Here is a 19,068-nt window from a genome sequence, read left to right on the forward strand (position 1 = left end):
TGAAAGATAGAATCCCTAATCTTAAGTTATGTTCTCAATACATATTGAACGTTAAATTCATTAACTTTTGTTTTATTGACTTAGAGGGTAGCGTGGATTTTGTCATTTATAGTGCTGCCAAAACTAAATGAACTATTTTATTTATTTGGTACACAAACTTTATTAATAGTTACTAGCACCACAAGATGTTAGCATTCTTAACTTTCATTTTGATAAACAGGGAGCAGAAAGTACTTAAAAGGGAAAGAATGCCCCATTATTATAGTTATAGGATATGTATACCTGAGACCTTTAGATCAGGAACCTATTTGCCAAACTCGCTTGTGGTTCCCTTTAGAGATGAAAGGAAAACCTTCAGTAATTTATAGGGAAATCTTTTTCATTGCTTTCTGTAGAGATGAGGCCAATGTAAGTTGGCTAGATGCCTCAACTGAAACAACTACCATCCATAAGCTTTAACCCTCTTACTGATAGGAAAGCTGTGACCCAGATCCTATATAGTAGTTTCGTTTATAGCTTAAATTTTTTTATTAGTGTGACTTAGAGGATGGGCAGTTTTTTATTTTTTGTTTCTTATAATGATACTCCTCTACTATTTCTGATTTTCTGAACATGGAAAGAAGGGTGGATTAGAGAGTTAGAATGAAATGAAGAATGCGTAAACTGACGATTTGATTATCAATCTCTGTTTTTCCACATTAAGACTGATTTATATGTTTCTTAAAAGTTTGACAAACTCAAAGAAACTACATACTGATGAAAGGGCCACATGTTTCATTAAAGGACCCTTAAAATATTATATTTATTTATACATTTGCTTGAGAGACATTATATTAAGAAAAAGATGGCAAAAAGGTGTGCTAAAAAAAGAGCAAAGTACTTTTTTTCTTCTTCTTTTTAAGCTCTAAAATTTTGAAAAAAAAATCTTAAGTAGATCATTTTGTCTGCAACGTTTTTAAACAACTGCTGTTAATTTTAGAAATCTTAATTATATCACTTGATCTGCAATGTTCTTGCTAGTAGAGAAATAACTGCTTTTAATCTTAGAAAATCTTAACTATATCACTTGAATTGCAATGTTTCTGCTTCTAGAGGGGAAAAAATCAAATACTGTCTTTAGAAAACTCTTACTCGCAATTCAATTTAATTTATCATTTTTTATTGATTAAGGACTGATTAGAACATCAATGATCAACCATTCGATTATATAGTGGAACATATATTTCATAAAGTGTTTGTAGATTCCCCTAGTCTATCTTCATTGTTTTCATTCACACTTGTTTTGCATATAATTTGGTAGGGAAATGAGCTTCATAGCCAGGGAAAGTACAATGATGCCTTGCAGAAGTACTGTCTTGTAAGTATATTTACTATTACTTTGGCCTACTTGAAGAGAACTTTCTCTACTTTCAGTGTGAACTTTTGGTTTTTGAGTATGATTAGTACTTTTCATCTTTCAAATCTTAGGCAAAAAAGAACCTAAAAGGCATTCCATCATCGAAAGGTCAATCATTATAGTTGGCATGCTCACTAAACTTGATGTCATCTTACTTGAAAACAAAGCAGTTTGATGAATGCATAAAAGGTTTTGAGGTATTGAGTTGTTTTCCTTTTTCTTTCTATTATACTATATATAAGTCAACTGTGATTAATAATCAAGACATTTATAATAATAACACCAAAGCTAGAGGACTATTTGTCTCTAATATTGCTTTTGTATTTTCTCATTTTCTATCTATCAGTTCTGATCTTATAATAAAAAAATTGTTTCAGAAAATAATGCTTTTATGTTCAGAAGGTATATGCAGATATTAACAATTCATTAATGCTCTTTTTCTTTTTTAACTTGCTCATCAGCTTAAAAATGTTTTACATTGTTACAGGTATTGGGATATGATGTGAAGAATGTGAAAGCACTTTACCATAATTAATTGTTACATCATATAAGAGGGATCATAGAATATATATATATTGATTGTTGTATGTTCATTTGATTTTGATCAGCAGTAGCAGTTTTATAAGCTTAGGACACACAAGTAATCCCTAGATTAAGGTATTGTATCAGCTTGCAGATATTATGATTCTTGAACCTTTTTTTCCTTACATTAAGTCAATGTTGTAGATTGATGGTCATGGAGATTAATTGTCATTGGAAGCCTACTTTTTTATGTTAAATTTCTAAAAAATTTACTATGAAATGTATTGTTATGAACTTATGGCGTATACTATGGTGGAAGTTCAGTACATTTCAAAGAGCTATAACTAGTAGCCCATAATCTAGCTAAATGGGCAGGAAGAACAAGTGCCATGGAGAGCTGAACAATGAACATATCCCTACATGCATATTCCAAGACCACAAGGAGTTTGAGCAAGGTCAGTCTATGCCATTATCCATTTACATCTGGTGTGCTAGGGTCTTAAGTCTTTGTATTGTTGTTTATTTCTCTATTATGTTAGCCTTTATATTATGTTCGTTTACTTTATTTTTAGTGTAATTCCCAGGTTTAGGTCCTGGTGTAGTTTGTTTGTTCTAGTTCTTGTTGGTTGGTTCAGCTGTCTTTGTTGTGTTATTAATCTATTTGGTTGCTATGTTTGACACAAGTTATAACAAAAAAAAAAGGATATCTAAACTCTACTATTGATCATGTGATTCTATTTTTTTTTCCTGTATCTTAGATATGAGAATTGTTAATTGAGTTGTGATGAGTAGACTTTATTTAATTGGGGTTTCTCATTGGCATGGGCTGTTGAAATTTTCTATGATGAAATTATATAAATGATACATGAAAAGGGTTTTGAGTGTTACATTTTTATTATTATGTTTTGCTTAAACTGGCTAGTTGAGTCTATGTATAGGGAATGATACCAAGGTAAGGACTGAGGTTTATATATAATATACATGTTCTATTTTGCTTGAAAATTTAATAAAGCCAAATATGTCATGTGACTTGTGCTTTTTATTTTTTCAAGCCGTTTTTTAGAATGATAAAACTAGTGTAGTACTATTATAGAGTGGGAAACAACATATATGACTGGGCCGTAGTTGAGACGGGAAAAGGGTCATGAATTATCCTCTTGCATTTTTTAGATTTTTGTTTGTATGTTGATTAATGAGTTGCTCTGTTTCGAATGGGATCATAAACACAGCTACACACAAATATAATTATTATATATATCTAAAAATATGTATTTTTTCATTTTGAGAGTAATGATTTGCTCTGTTTCTCGTTCTTGTGAAATGGGTTTCAGTGGTTTTATATATTATTGCAGCATCTCATCATTGATGTTAGTTTTCCTTTAATTACCCTTCATAATTTATGAAAAACTATATTTGAATGAACAATGTTTTCTTATTCATTGTCTAAAATGTGCGAATTGGTTGGCACCATTTTGTGTGCCTTCTTGCCATCTCTTATTGTCCTATTATTTGGTGAGTCTCTTAGTCTAAGGTAGCTTACTACGTATGCTATTTTGCTCATGTAGCTTTCTTTGAATTCTTCAGTTAACTATCTGCGATTTGCTTAACTATCTGCTATGTTTCTTTTAATGCAATTAGGCACATCTTTCACAGGTTTGCAACTGGAGTGGACACATAAAGCTTATTCAGATGGTACATGATCCCTTAAGCTGAACTTTGAGGGGAATATCTGAGTAAAAGTTTATATGTGTACATGTAGCCAATCTTTGCAATTGCGTATTCCAATTTATTTAAAATTGTTTTAGGTTTGTACTATTCCAATAGGAACATTAGATGCTACAAAGATTCTATGTTTGTATGTTGTATTATTGGATGGATCTTGGTCTTATTTCTAATACATGATTTTATTATTGATATTTATTAAAATTTAAATTTATTTAAAGCTTTCAAAAATATAATATATATCATATAAATTACAATTCAATTAAAAATAAACATATATATTTTTTTTAAATTGAGATATAATTTATGAAGGTACCCATTGCGAGTCCTAATAAGGTGTTTTTAACACCATAAAGATGATGCCCTAAAAAACTTCACTTTTTAAGGCTCTTAAATAGAAGGCTCGCAGGAGAGCACTCTAAAAACTTTTTTGAGGCTTGCAATGCGAGCCTTAAATGCTTTTTTTTGTACTAGTGATAGTTTTTTATTTTGTGTTTTGTAGTGTGGTGGGAAGAATACATATACACTTGGTGAAATTAATGAAACTCGAAATGAATGGGCAGCCAAACTTATTGAGCGCATGAGTCATAGCTAGAGTAACTTTTGAAATCAGAATTAAAAATTATACTAATTGTAGATTTTAGTTAGCACTTAGATAGTTATTCCAAGTGTATATTTTGATCTTGTAATTTTTAGATTTGGAACATACTGAGTTCTGTTGATTTTGTCTGCCTATTGATTTTGTCTGAACTATGTTGTAATTACACAGGAAATTATGAATGAATATAGTGGTTGAAAATAGAGAAATGAAAAAATTCCCATATTCTACATGAGACGTCGGTCTCCACAAAATTGTCGTCTTATGTATTGCAGGGGACGATGCTTGCACATAAATTGTCATCTCATGTACTGCAAGAGGATGACGCTTGAGTAGGAACTGTTGTCTCATTTACTGTAGTGGATGATGCTTGCACATAAATTGTCGTCTCATGTCCCACAAGAGACAACGTTTGTATAGGAACCATGGTCTCATGTACGACATGAGATGACACTTTTATTTAAACTGTCGTTTCATACTTTACATGGCATGACATTGCATGGGACGACAGTATTAGAACCGACGTATGAGAGTCCATACAACAGTTTAAAACCATCATCCCATGTCAAATTTGTAGTAGTGATGGTTTAGAGGCATGTGAACAAGTTTTTCCAGGTATTTATTTACTTAATAGCTTATTCTAATTGAAATATATTATATATATATTATAGCTTATTTGTATTAATTGAAGATTTGTCAGGTGATGGCTCGTGTATTACTTATGTACTTGAGAATCTTGGCAGTGGTTCTGGGAGAGGGAGTGGGACCGATAAGAACAATTGAAATCTCAAGGTAACTAGTTGAATTCTAAGATTGTAGTTTAGTAGCTTTATTTCTCTTAAAAGTATTATGTAGCATGTGTCATACATTATAATTTTATTCTTTCTTTTTTCTTAGGAGCATGTGGTCATGGTTGCTTGATGCAGGCCATGAAATGAATGCTGGATTTTGGATTGGAGTTTGTTTTCTATCTATTCTTTTGAGCTTGATTAGTGTTATTGTAGTCGATTAGACTTAGATTTAATTTGTGTTATAATGGACTATGGACTTTGGACTATAAGTTTAAACTTTAATCATGTGTTGAGATTTATAGTTGTAGGCTTTTGGTTTTAAATTTTAATTGTGTTGTGTATTGGATTGGACAAATAGACATTGGAGTATTGGACTTTTGATGTGCTGTGATTTGAGGTTATGTTATGCTCTTATGGACTTTTAATTATGTTTCAAATTTTCAAATTTGTGAACGTAATTATGTTCTATATATTTATGTTTTAAAAACGCACAAAAATAGATTCCAACAATCTAAAAATTTTAGTTTTTTCACTAAAATTTAAAAAAATAAATTTGGTTTGGTCGGTTTAACTGAATAATTCGCGGTCCAAAACGGTCGATTTTTTTTCTTTAATTGATTTGGTCAGTCAGTTTTTGGATTGCACCAGTCCGGACCGAAAACTGAATTCTGGATTTATTAATATGAAAAAACCGTCCAAACCAACCGATGTTCACCTCTAGATATTAGGATAAGTATAAGGTTTATTTTATTTTATTTTCATGTTAGTTTACCACACAAATACCCTTTCATTCTTAATATTAATTAATTACACCTAAAATTAAAGGTCATGGCTAAAGTGGGACAGTAGTCAAACTTTAAGGCTCAAGCTGAAATTAAATCTCAAGTCTAATATATAATCATACTTGTTTATCTATGGTGAAAGGGCCTTTATACCAAATATAGGAAGTCGTTAAGAAAACAATGAAACAGATATAGCAAACTAATCGAACAGTTCATCAAATTTTGATTTATTTTATTAAGGAATATAATAGAACAGATATACCAAATATAGCAAAATAATGATTAAAAAAGAGTAGTTACAACAACAAGAAAGTAGAAAGTATAAACTAACCCCCATTTCTAGTATTTAAAAAAAAAAAAATTTAAAAAGCATTTTTCCCTTGTTAAATAACTGGATGCTCCAACTCATGTCTGACATCTGACACCTGTCACTTCATAAATTTTTTCAAATTTATTTTTTTAAAAGAAATTGGCTACAAAATTAGATAACCCAAGTCATCATTCTAGCTTTTTAGGTGAATGGAGTGGCTGGTGCCAGGCTACATAGGCCAGAGCCCTAGACTAAGACATGGAGTGGGTCAATTTTTATAGTGAATGGCCATGGTTTTAGTATTTTAGTACATTAGGTATCTTATGACTTTACGGCCCTAATTAGAGAATTTGAAGAAGAAAGAGAAGAAAAATAATTATAGTAAAAATGGAAAAAGGAAAAAGATTTTGTATATCATCGAGTCAGTATAACCAAATTGTAACCAAACAAAACTACCAAACTGCAATTCAAACTCATTTCTGAGGTCCTTTTTGGGCTTTCATGTTTCTACTTTTTCAGACAGTGAAAACTACTCCTTAAGAGATTTTTTTTTTTGAATGGATATAAAAAATAATAGTAACAGTAACAGTAATAATAATACAGCTAGAGGACTCTCTCAGTACAGCAAAGATTCTGAGGCGAGATACTACTGCAGAGTAGCTTCAATATTATGTCTCATAAAATTTTGAAAAAAAAAAATTAAAAAAAGAAATAAAAATTTCGGTTCATAATAATAAGTTATTAAATGTCACATATGCCAAACATGGACCTGAAGGGCCAAGTCCCCAAAAATGTCTTGTACAATAAAAGAAGAAAAAAAAAGTCCCAAAAATTGTCACATCATTCTCCTTAGTTTCCCAATTCCAATGAATGTGTGTGGAGTTTTGAAATGAACAAAGTTGGGGAAGGGAGCTGAATAATTTTACTACTTATGAGTAAGACATATATGCCCTTTCATAAGATATTTTTTTTGGGTGTGCATAAAGTTATAATAATGGAGAAGAATTTAAATATCTACCTATTTATCATCACATAATGAATATATTTAAATTAAAGATAAGAATTTGACTATTTTTGTATACATTAATAGGTGGGGGTGTTTTTGAATGTTTTGTACATTACCCCATATATGTAATTAAGGTCAATTCAAGATTTCAGGATCAGATAATAACATAATGGGAAAAGATAAGACCTAAAAGTTTGGTAGTATGGATTATTGAAGCTAAGAAATACAAAGGCATGTTGGGAATTATCACTTACACACATCAATTGGTCAAACTTTTTTATTGGCTGTTTGACCTATAGAAAGCTGGCATGTGAGTACACCCTTTGAGTCCTTTGTTTATTATTGTTATAATTATTTTTTTCATCATTCTTTCCCTACATAGCATAATCCTATGATTAATAACTGCACTAATAATAGCACAACAGTTTAAATTTCCCCACAAAGTTTTCCATTTTATTATTATTTAAAAAAAATAACCCACAACATCCAAAGTATTATTTAATATTTTAATTGCTTTCAACACTTTTTTTAGTCACTTCAACTGTTGTCTGTCACACTGTTATGAGCTTTAATGGAAAAGCTGCTCTTCTGCTCACAGCTTGAAAAAAAAACAGTTTTTCTTTCTTTATTTTTATTTTTTGGCTGACACTTGATAATAAAATAATTAAATAAAGTATGTTTCATGCTCCACCATATCCTTATAACACCGATGCTAAACCTACACCTGTCTTCTTTATTAATTTTTCTTCTTTTTTCTTAGAAAAAAAAAACCTCCCCATTATTATTATTAAGAAGGCAGTGAGTCACCCATTAAGAATATTGTAATTTTATATTTGGTTGGTAGATCATATAAGAAGTTTGTAATGTGGGGACATCTTTTTTCTCACTGGTAAGACCTATTTTAGTTTTTGCATGTGAAAAAAATTTATAATTCAATTTTTTTTTTATATAATAGTGTATAATATAATTATTTAGGATCTTTTACTAGTTTTTAGAAAATTTCAAATTATTTATGATGCCTAAAACATGTTTCAAACCAAATTATTTCACGTGCGAATAAAATAGGCTTCAAAACAATATGTTTTATATTTTCGGTATCATAAATTATTTAGAATTTCATAAAATTTGTGAGAGATTCTAAATAATTATATTGTACACCGTCATATAAAAAAAAAAAAATTGTAACCTATTCATGTGCCGAAAACACAAAAACATATTGTTTTGAAGCTTGTTTAATACGCGTGAAAACATATAGTTTTGAAGTCTGTTTTCGGTATCATAAATTATTGGGAGTTTCCTAAAATCTAGTGGAATGCCTACTATAACTATAATGTACACCATCATATAAAAAAATTAAATTATAATTTATTTACGTGCAACCGGTGGGAACAAAAGCTATGTCCCTACTATAGAATTTCCAGTATATATATTGGATTGGAGATTTTTAGGTAGGGGTGTCACTTTTGCTCCTACCGGTAAGGGCAAATAAATTTTGGGCACATAGAGAAATTATAGCTAAATTATTTTTATATGACAGTGTACGTTGTAGTTATAGCAGACATTCCACCAGTTTTTGAGAAATTTCAAATAATTTACGAAACTGAAAGCAAAGTTCAAAAAAGTCATTTGCACGCATATAAAAAATAAAACAAGCATGTCTGCAATTGATTGTTTAAACTCTACTTTCGACATCATAAAATATTCGGATCTCAAAAACTGAAAGGATTGTTGTTATAGGGGTTTATGCCTTTTTAGACCCTATGTTTTGCATCATTACCTGTTTGGACCCTGTGTTTTGACAAATTACTTTTTGGACCCTGTATTTTCTAAAATTGTTCAAATAGACCCTTAAACTTGATTTTGATCAAAGTTTTTTTTTAACTAAAATCACAAATAATTCATCAAACTAACAACTCAAAACAAAAATACAGTCATTCTGCCTAATAACTGTGTTGTTATATTCAATTTTTTGTTCATCAAAATCAGGTTTAGGGGCATATTTGAACTATTTTACAAAACACGGGGTCTAAAAAGTAATTTGTCAAAACACGGGGTCCAAACAAGTAATGAGGCAAAACATATGGTCTAAAAATGTATAAACCCTTGTTATAATTACAATATACACCGTCATATAAAAAAAAGTTATACTTTTTTTACTTGCCAAAAACAAATTCGCCCCTACTTAAGAATTTCCCTATATTGTATTGTATGAATTATATGGAACTTTTATTTTAGGGGGCATCATTTTTGTCTTATTGGTTGGATGCATTTTTGTTTTTGGTATATGTGGAAATTATATTTTTATTTTGTATGATGGTGTATATTATAGTTATAGCATGCATCTCACTAATTTTTTAGAAAATTATCACGTGCTTGTTTTTAGATGTTAGAGGTAAAATAAGAATAGACACATATGCAACTGACTGTTTGAACCATAATTTCGACACCATATATTATTCAGAGTTTTTCGAAAATTCATGGGATGTCTGCTATAACTACAGTATACACTGTCATATAAAAAAATTGGGTTATAGTCTCTCCAGTTGTCAAAAGCAAAGACGCCCTTATCAGTAGAAGAAAAATGATTCATCTACCAAAGAATTTTCCATTATATTGTAATGCACTAAATCTACTCAATATAATGCTTCGTTTAAATTTATTTAACATTTCTTCCTATTAATTTTTTTGTATTATATTGAATAATATTTTTTACAAAATAAAATAAATTAACAATTTATACTATTGGCATCAACCTGGACTATAAATTTGAGTTAAATCATAAATAAGATTGGGGTCGAAAGAAAAAGTGAGAAAGTGATTTATTACATAAAAGAAATGTGACAGAAAATTGTTGGAAAAAAAATAAATAGAGAGAAAATAATATAAAAATAAGATAAAATTGATAGTACAATAGCAAGTCGATGATTCTTAACTACATACTAATTAAGAAAATTGTGGAGGTGAATTCTTAATTATTTTAAGGTTTGTTATCCTTGTAAGGTAAAAATGCATACATTATTAGGGTACAATCTTATTTTAGGCACGTAAATTAATTATAATTCTAGTGTTTTTATGACGGTGCTCATTGTAGTCGTAGCAGGTCCCATACAAATTTTTGATAAATTTTAGATAATTTACGCTGCTGAAATCAGAATTCAAAATGTTTGTTTTTCACATGCATAAAAAAACAGGTATGCGTGTAATAAATTATTTGAACCCTGATTTCAGCACTATAAATTATCCGAAATTTCTCAAAAATTTGTAGAAGACCTGCTATGACTACAATAAACACTATAATAAAAAAAACTTAGGTTATAATTTATTAACGTGCATAAAATATGGTCATACCCTACCGATAAAGTAAAAAAGTACCTTATTATACATTCGTCTAATTCTTATATTATATTTCCAATTTTGTTTTTCTAAGTTTGTTACACTTATATTATATTTCCAGTTTTTTTAAAAATAATAATCATGAACACTAGCAAAATCATGCAGACATTTGTTATGAGATATGATTTGACTTTATGCCTTATATAAATAAAGGTCATATACTTTGTTTTTTTTAAAAGAGAACATTCATTCAATGGTTTAAAGGGACAAAACCCTACATGTCAAGCGGAAACAAAGTTGCACGGATCTCATAAAGAGATGACCAAAATAAATGAAAAACCACGTTGATTACATAATACGATCAAAACCATCTAAGAAAAATGACCTCCAAACGATGATAGACAAACGTCAAGACAGGGTCGTGACCCTAGCAGCAACCACACCCAACAGAAGCTCGCTTTTGAAACATCTTACAATTAAGCAACGATGCTCCAAATAGTCTTGACGACCCTTCAATGGTAGAAGCAAAACTAGAGGTAGACCAAACAAAACTGGCACAAACCAAAGTTCTAAAGACAGGGTGATACAACACCATTATTACAATCACAAAAACACAAACAAAGACTTAAAAAGAAACAAAAAATAAACACACAAAAACTATAAAAAAAAAAAAAACTTGACACATCAAGGCTAGACCAAGCGCCCAAGATCGTGCCTCCTACCACCACCACTCAACAACAAACAAACAAAGGGAGATGAAGGGTCCAACACTCCACAAGCCAAAAGGGAACAACCCAGTGCACCACCCAACACCACTAGGAACAAGGAACTAATTCGACTCCACTAGGCCCTGGCACTGCCACCACACAGCCCTAGCCCCGGGATGTCACACCGCCACCTCAAACCCACCACAGTCGAGCACCCTTAGACCCAAGATAAGCCAGAAGCATATGGAAATCACCATCGCAACAAGGAGCAAAACACCGAGCCTCCACCTTGCCGGGGACAGCAACAACCTTCCCGTTCCCACACCCACTTTGTGGAAAAATTGTCAATAAACCCAATAGAGGGAGAAGCCACCCGGAGAACACCTCCATCCCACCATGGAGTACGACAAGCAAGATTTCACTTCGACCAGGGCTAATGCCAGCAGCGGAAACTCTGGCTAAGAGGAGAGGCTAAAGAAAAGATGAAACCCTAGGGTTTTGAGAGAGAAAGTCGGGTCGTGACTTTGCCCACACCGATCAAAACATTGGCTTGAAGGACATCTACTTTGTAAATGAGGGATTTTTTTTTTGCATGTCAATACCCCACAAAAATTGTAATACATATAAAGAGTAATAAACTCCTATGTACATATGTTAGCTTTTTAGGGCCAAATCATGTAAACCTCTTTGTTTTTTTAACACTCAATTGTAAACACTTGAAAATCATCATTTTCCATACAAACAGTTATTGATATTTCTCAATGTCAACAGAAACATTTTTGGATTTTTTTTTTAATAAAAAGCTTCTTTGGGTTTTAGAAATAAACTTTCAAATATTTTTAATTTTTATTTTTTATGCTTGCCCAATCAAAATTTGCCACATATCATGTAGAAGGAAATTAATGAGAGGAACTTACAAACATCCTCTTATACTACCATTCATGATTATGGCCCCCCAAAAAGTAGAGATATAAGTAAAACAAACTTATAAGATTAGATGTTTATGTTGCAATTTTTTCATAAAGAATCTCAAGTAAATAGCTATAGAGTTACATCTACAATGTTTCACTAATATTGATAGGTGTCGTATGTCGTATCAAATTTAAATATATTTATTCCTTATTACTCACTAAATTATTAGTAAAGTGGTAGTAAGGGTCAAACCCATGAGGACTATTATTCAATTTATCATTCAAAATAAAAATAAGAATTAAACATGGGATTTTGTTTCAAGATTTAATAACACAAAATAAAGTAACAAACAAAGAACAATGGACAATACAATTTTAAAGAAACAGTTAAGAATAATTCTTCACCCTTGACAATCAATCTATCAATAATGAAAAATATTATTCACTACTCCCAATTAAACTATTAACCCCACAGATAACACTTAAGCAGTCAATTATCCTAGTTTTCCTAATATAATTAATTAAAGTTAAGCGCTCTTAATTAATCTTTTTTACCAAGCAATAAACCCATTAATAATGCGATCTATTTAACCCAAGAAAAGCATTACATTCTATGGAAACAAGTTAATCTAGGCAAACAATTCATTAAGCATGTAATTCATTTAACCTAGGTTCTATGATTCATCACAATTAAAATATTCGTCACAATACTCTAATTGCAATTTATTAGTCTACTTAGAATCCTAAATTATTAGGTGAATAGAAATCCTAAGATGATAGTAGAACAATGCAAAACCCTAATTAGTGGCCATCTAAATAAGATTTTACAAGATTCATAACATTCAAATAGAAAAATAGAAACAATTTAATATAAGGGAATAGAATGAATAAAATTCACCAATGCATTCAAGATCTCATGTCTAGGGTTTTGAAATAACTCTTAACCTAAAAAGAAAACTATTTCATAATCACATTCATATTCATAAACATAAATATTCAATGAAAATAAATAAGTTTTGAGAAGAAAGAAAAACTAGATTGAATAATGTAGATGATGATATCTTTTCTCCTCTTATGCTGCTCTAGCTTCTAAAATTCACAATTCAAAGTTGTATTCAAAGTTAACCCTAACCCCTTTAATAGCCCTTTCAAAAATACATTTAAAATTAAAAAATTAAGGGAAAAATCGATCGTGGTCGCGGCCAGTGTTTCTTGGCAGCCGCGGCCACTCGAACATGTACTTTCCAGAAAATCGGGCTCCAGCCGCAGCCACTGTGTTCTATCCCCCAGGTCGCGGCCTAGAATATGGCTAGATGCGGCCGTAGCAATTTTATCCGTTTTTTTGGTTTTCTTCAGCTGCAGCCACTGACGGTATTTTAACCATAACTTCCTCGATTTAGCTCGGAATTGGATGATTCAAAAAGCTATGGAAAGCTAAGAAACTAAAACTTGTATTTCTAGGTAGATTTCCAAAAGAGGATTGGAAAATTATCAAAATGAAGTGTGAAGTTTCAGACTTGTAACTCTGAGCTTAACTATTGCTTGTAAAACATCTCAAAGTCATTTGTTTTCATCCAAATGTCTTAGAAGTCCTAAAAACACAAAATAAACTTATTAAACATATATAAACAAATAATCAAATGCATAATCATAGATGAATAATGAATTAAAAATAGACAAATTCAATACTTATCAAATTCCCCCACACTTGACATTTGCGTGTCCTCGAGCAAACAAAATAAAAACTCAACACATAAACAAATAAAAATATAAATAGTGGTTTTGTAAAAAGCATTAGTTGTCTCAAAGATTGATCAACCAAATATGTTATAAGAAAAAATCGAATTCCACATTTCTCAGAATTTCAACTCAATGTCTAGTCACCACTTAAACTCGATCTATTTATGATTATGCACAATTAAACCTACCAAAACACAATCATTTGAATCAATTTATACATGCCATAATATGTTTTAAAGTCTCATCTATAATAATATTTTGATGAAAAACATCCACTCCATAGATATTAACCAATTGTTCTCCACTAATGTAAACACACATAATCAAGAATCAAAATGTCTTTAAAAGCTTGTAATGTAAGGCTAAGGTTGAAGCTAGATGAAAAAAGAATATTTAAGCTTAAAATCACACCATAGCCTATATATTTTTTCTATTCTCTAGATCTTCCCACAAACTTCCCATACACCTCAAGAATACATAATCTATCTATTTCCTTCTTTTCACATTGATCTTACTATTTCCCCCATACTTATACATTTGTAATTTTTTTTCAATATTTCTCTATACATATTTTTTCTCTGTTTTTTTTTTTTCAATTCAACTCATTGGGAGAAATAGTAGATCATATACTTTCACAATATAATCCAACAAACCAATACAACTTCCTCTTCTTACAATCCATAACCCAACCCACCAAATCAAACAATCATATAAAACTATGGTGTAATGGGTCACAAAAATGATAAAAAATTTAAGCTGCAAAAGGTTTAGATATTGGCTTATAAAAGAAAAAGATTAGTCATTATGGCTCAAAAATGGGAAACTAGGATATTCAATTTCATAGGTAAGCTTGAAAGGCTCAAACGAATTAAAGAACATGCCTTAATCATCTTCCTAATCATGTGTACTTATGATTTATCCTCAAACAATTAATCAACGTTTTCTAGAGTGGTCGAGACTATATATAAGTAATAGCATGCATAAATATCTCAAAACAATAGTAAAAAGGTAAATCTAATTGTACACACATTATGTTACAAAAAATTAAAGATCAAGCTTAAGTAACAACCATACAAGAGTTAAGCATACAATTCAGGCAAAATTCATCAATTTCCTAGATATATTCTTATCTCAAACAAAAGTTTTATCAATGACAAACAACTTTCAACATAGTCATGCTTATGACATCCTAAAAAAACTAAAAACAACTTAACAATACAAACACAAATAACAACTAAATAAGTGATAAATAAAAATAAAACAAACAGTTTTCCCCTCCTCCACACTTAATTTAAGCATTGTCCTCAAGGCATATACTAAATAAAAATAAATAAAAAAATCAATGCAAAATAAAAAAGATAAGGGTAACAAAAACTCCCACAAGTTTGCTTTATTTAACATTGTTAGCTCGACTGAATGATGTGATCATAATTGTTATGGTGGGTCATTTAACAAAACATTCTTCCTCTGGTACTTATCAATAGAATTCAACATATCAAACTGTATAACTTCACCATCAAATTTCATTGTAAGTACCCATGCTTTGACATCCAACTTTGTACTTGTAATAAGTAGGAATGGCCTCCCAAATTGAACCTGCACCAAAACATCTTCAACTACCTTTAGGGGATAAGCATTACTGTGATTAGCTAATCGAATAATAACACTAGTTTCTTTTAATAACCCTAGATTTAAAGAAGCAAAATAGAATAAGACACAACATTAATAAATGCTCCTAAATCTATCATACAATGATCAAACCTGGTTTTACCGATAGTGTATGGATTTATAAACATCCCAAGATCTTGACACTTGAGTAGCAACTGTAACACCCTCACTTATTTTAGTTAAAACCATATCTGAGGTGTTACATTTTAAAACTATATCATAATTACTTTCAGCGGAAGTTTGGATTTTTTTTAAAGAAAACTTATTTCACATTATTTACATTAAACATAAAGTGTGTCTCAAACATATTCTACATAAGTATTAAATAACCCAATTTGTTTTCAAAACATAACTCCACACTTTATTACAAACATACACACTGATAAACTGAAATAACCCACAAAAGGTCGATATGTTCAGGGTCAGGACCATGCTTCAATTCTCCTTTGTCATTCACTCATTTCTTTCTCTACCTGCAACACAAGACAATTGTGAGCCTAAAGCTCATTAAGCAAAGTAATGCATGCAATGCTAATGTTTACCCAATGTCAATGGACATATACAATGTAACACCCTACTACCCAGGGGCCGTTACGTTGTGCATTTTAAACAGTGTTAAACTCGCTAACTGAGCCATTTGGTCATAATCGTGTAACTAAGTGTGATTAACGATTTAGGGTTAAAATTTTTGGTTAAGATACAACGTTTCACTAAAAATTTTACTGTATACATTGGGATCCCGAAAATATATTTTAAAGGTTAATTACAATAAAAGATTTACAACCAGCTGACCTAAGCGGCAAAATAGGGTTTAACCCTAGTTCTTCTTTAAACCCTCGGTCATGGTGGTCGAGCAGCCGCATATGTACACATCGTCACCTAAGCTCTCCAACTCAAGGATGGTTCGACTTTCTTATGCCTTTACCCGCACCACATAGCACCTGTGAGCTGAGGCTCAGCAAGAAAACTCAATATGCTCATGAATAGGTAATAACATGTCGCTGAATCATAATAGGCATGTCTAGCAGTAATAACCCTACTCATGCATGCAAGCATGTACAAATAAATGTTTGTGGAGTCCTGTGCTCTGAGTAGATGACTAATAAGTCTCTCACTCTAAGGTAGATGACTAATAAGTCTCTCTGAGGTAGACAACTAATAAGTCTCTCTAAGGTAGACGACTAATAAGTCTCTCTCTGAATAGACGACTAATAAGTCATACTCTGTTTAGATGACTGATAAGTCTATCTCTGTTTGGATGACTGATAAGTCTATCTCTGTATAGATGACTGATAAGTCTATCTCCGTGTAGATGACTGATATGTCTATCTCTGTGTAGATGACTGATAAGTCTATCTCTGTGTAGATGACTGATAAGTCTATCTCTGTGTAGATGACTAATAAGTCTATCCTTATGTAGATGACTGATAAGTCTATCTCTGAGGTCCCACACGCTCCTAGCCATGTGACGCATCAGTCAGCTGAGCTTATATCCCTGGCTCTATGTAACTAGCCTTTAGACTAGACAAGCACTTTTAGTTTTCATCGAACTTAAGGTCCGTCAAACAATTCATGCCTATGATGATAATGCTTACGTCGATTAGATCTAATCTTTTCGGCTTGCGTTAAACACGCAAATACCGTTCTTGACTCATAATCCAATACCATACAACCAGTGCTCAGTACTACTACTGATCTTGACTGATAAGTCACAGCTTCACAATCAATACTGACACCAATGTCGATCCCTGACTAATAAGTCAGTACTTCCTCAATGAGGTAATGCAAACAGACATATATCATATGTCAAATATACAGATATAAGGCATTCTACGCTTAATCAATAGTTAGAAGCATAATTATAATCATGCACAAATACAGAGACTCAAGCTCTGATCAATCTCATATTCAACATTCACGCCGTGCCCTAATCCCATGTCTCTTATGCATCACATGCATCACATATTGGATGTAGTTTTCTTACCTCTGGTTCGAGCGAGAAATGAGTTAAAAATGACCCTTGAGAACGATCAATCCTTTGAGTTCCTTAGCAGTTACCTAGTCATAACCAAATATGGGATTCCATCAATAAAATCAATCAATAAAAGGTTCCTGGACCAAGACCTAGCCTCCGGGACGTCAAATCCTACTAAACCAGCTAGTAAGAACGATCTCGAGGCCTAAGGTTCAAGTTCCCATGATAAAAACGCCATTCTGGCCAAAAAGGCCCTTAAGAGTCGCGGCCCCACCCCACTAAGCCGCGACCCACCTCCCAAACAGAGGCGCCAGCCTCTTCTCTGTCTGCACCTTGCGCCGCGGCATACCAACCTTGCGTCGCAGCCCTACCTGCCCATCAACCAACCTCATCCTCTTCATCAAGCCTGGGTTGCAACGCCCTGGAATAGGGCCGCAACCCAACCTCAACCCGACCATTTTTCCTCATTTTCTCCCATTTAAAACCTTCCAAAAACCTATCCAAACAGCTCCAAAATTCACAACCAAACATCAGCACATCATGTCCACTAGTTTAACCACAAAACCCAAGCTTTAAACCATTTAAAACCACACCAAATACTCAATTCTAAAATCAAAACTCTCAAACTTTCAACCAAACCAAAAACAGAGTAAAACTCAAAATTCAAGCTAAAGAACCTTACCTCAAACTCAAGTTTGAATCCCCTTCAATGGCTGAACATAAGCCTAGAACCTCTAGCTCTAATTTCTTAGCTTGAATCCTCCAATTAAACTTCAAAATTTCAAAGGAAGGAAGAGAAAGAGAGATGATCGTGGGAGAGAAAGGAAGGATTTGTTTTTGCTTAAGTTCACCTACAGCCTTCTAATTTTAACATGTATCCTAAGGTCAAATGACCAAAATGCCCCTATGTCCATTTAATCCCTTTTAAGCCACCCAATGGCAAAATAGTCATTTCCCATTTATCCCGCCAATTATAATTAACGTCCTCCAATTCCCGTTCTTCCCAATATTCTCAAATAATAATAATCCATATCCCATTACCCTTTAATTCACGGTAATGCACTAAACATTAAATTACCCCGAGACTCACCCCGAGCCTGGTAAATAACCTCGTTATGACCAAACTGCTAACTTGCATTCAAAGATCATCTCATGCTGAATAGCTCGAACAAATCCACATTATAATGTGGCCTTATCCATAAATCACCAACATGCATAAAAATATACAAATATGCCCTCAACGGGCCAAATTACCAAAATGCCCTTATAATGAAAAGTGGACCCATATGCATGTATTTATCATCATATGATAATATAACTCACATAATCATGCATATAATCATTTAATGACATAATAAATCAATTATGGCCCTCCTGGCCTCCTAATCAAGGTCTCAAGCCTTATTAGGAAATTTGGGTCATTACACACAACGTCTTTTTAAATTTTAGGCCCCTTAATATTGTGAACACTGTTTGATTAGGCCAATGCATGTAGGGCTTGTTACACACATAATATAAAATCCCATGGGTTCTCCTCCGGCTAGCCATCACCACAGTAAGGCGCATTAAAAATCTTATTCCATCGTTGCCCCGTCGGGCTCAAGAGT

General features: G+C 32.1%; 1 long non-coding RNA gene across 2 annotated transcripts; it reads left to right on the plus strand.

Annotated features, from left to right (window-relative positions):
- The first annotated feature begins 2,578 nt into the window (after positions 1 to 2,578).
- On the plus strand, positions 2,579 to 5,430 carry LOC133823393 (uncharacterized). 2 transcript variants are annotated; one of them, XR_009888295.1, is made up of 4 exons: positions 2,579 to 3,610; positions 4,410 to 4,853; positions 4,930 to 5,030; positions 5,136 to 5,430. It is a non-coding gene; the product is annotated as an uncharacterized LOC133823393 (long non-coding RNA). The 2 variants fall into 2 exon arrangements; XR_009888296.1 differs by having other exon boundaries at positions 4,939 to 5,030.
- The last annotated feature ends 13,638 nt before the right edge of the window (positions 5,431 to 19,068 follow it).

Source organism: Humulus lupulus, chromosome 3, assembly GCF_963169125.1.
Source record: "Humulus lupulus chromosome 3, drHumLupu1.1, whole genome shotgun sequence".
Classification (NCBI taxonomy): Eukaryota; Viridiplantae; Streptophyta; class Magnoliopsida; order Rosales; family Cannabaceae; genus Humulus; species Humulus lupulus.